Raw genomic sequence first — 704 nt, 5'->3', positions numbered from 1 at the left:
TGATAGGGTATGTGTGTGTGAGTGAGTGAGTGTGTGTGTTTGTGTGTGTGTGTGTAAGTAGCCTACATACATAAATATATATAATTGGTTTGATTGGTGATTATTTTTTATAGTCGACGGCCCCTGGGCCTGTTGTCCTTTTTAAAAGCACATGACGGTGTGGGACGGAACTCTGCCAAAGTATCCCTGCTGGTTCGAGGGTGTCCCAGACATCCTGTCCAACCAATCAATGAGAGCCCCCCCCCCCCCCCCCCCCCCCGCACCACACACATTCAACCCCCCTCCCCCTGGTCCTGTAGTCGATCTGATGGTGTTGCATTTTGTATGTGAAATTATGTCAAAATAATGCCGTTTAGTGTGCCAACTAGCCAATGATACCCTCAATGCTTTTATTTTTGGTTTGAAAAAATACCAGATCTCTTTTCAGTTTTAATTTTTTTTTAAATCAAATATTGGAGCTATAATGCGGTGATTGTTGTCTTAATATAAGTGTCTGTCGTGGATGGAGAGTCACTATAGCCGAAGTGCTGGTCCCCGCTTACTTTCATTTAGGGTCTTCATGACCTTAAGACCAACGTTCAAGGCCACGTGTGTGTGTGTGTGTGTCTGTGTGTGTGTGTGTGTGTGTGTGTGTGTGTGTGTTCACCTCTCTCTCTGTCATCCAACCGAGGGGTGGAGTGTGTGTGGCGTGATTGAGCGATTGG

General features: G+C 45.7%; 1 protein-coding gene across 3 annotated transcripts in view; it reads left to right on the top strand.

The window, feature by feature from the left end:
• Positions 1-140, top strand: part of LOC308375325 (plexin-B2-like) — a 164,680-nt gene extending 164,540 nt beyond the window's left edge. For all 3 annotated transcript variants that reach the window (XM_080851408.1, XM_080851407.1, XM_080851409.1), the window contains exon 39: positions 1-140. This exon is cut by the window's left edge and continues 637 nt beyond it. The gene's annotated coding sequence lies outside the window, so the exon portion shown is untranslated.
• Positions 141-704: the final 564 nt, after the last annotated feature.

This window comes from Sprattus sprattus, assembly GCF_963457725.1.
Source record: "Sprattus sprattus genome assembly, chromosome: 14".
NCBI classification, from domain to species: Eukaryota; Metazoa; Chordata; class Actinopteri; order Clupeiformes; family Clupeidae; genus Sprattus; species Sprattus sprattus.
Note: the sequence above shows the minus strand (reverse complement) of the source record. Positions and strands in the feature narration are given on the sequence as shown.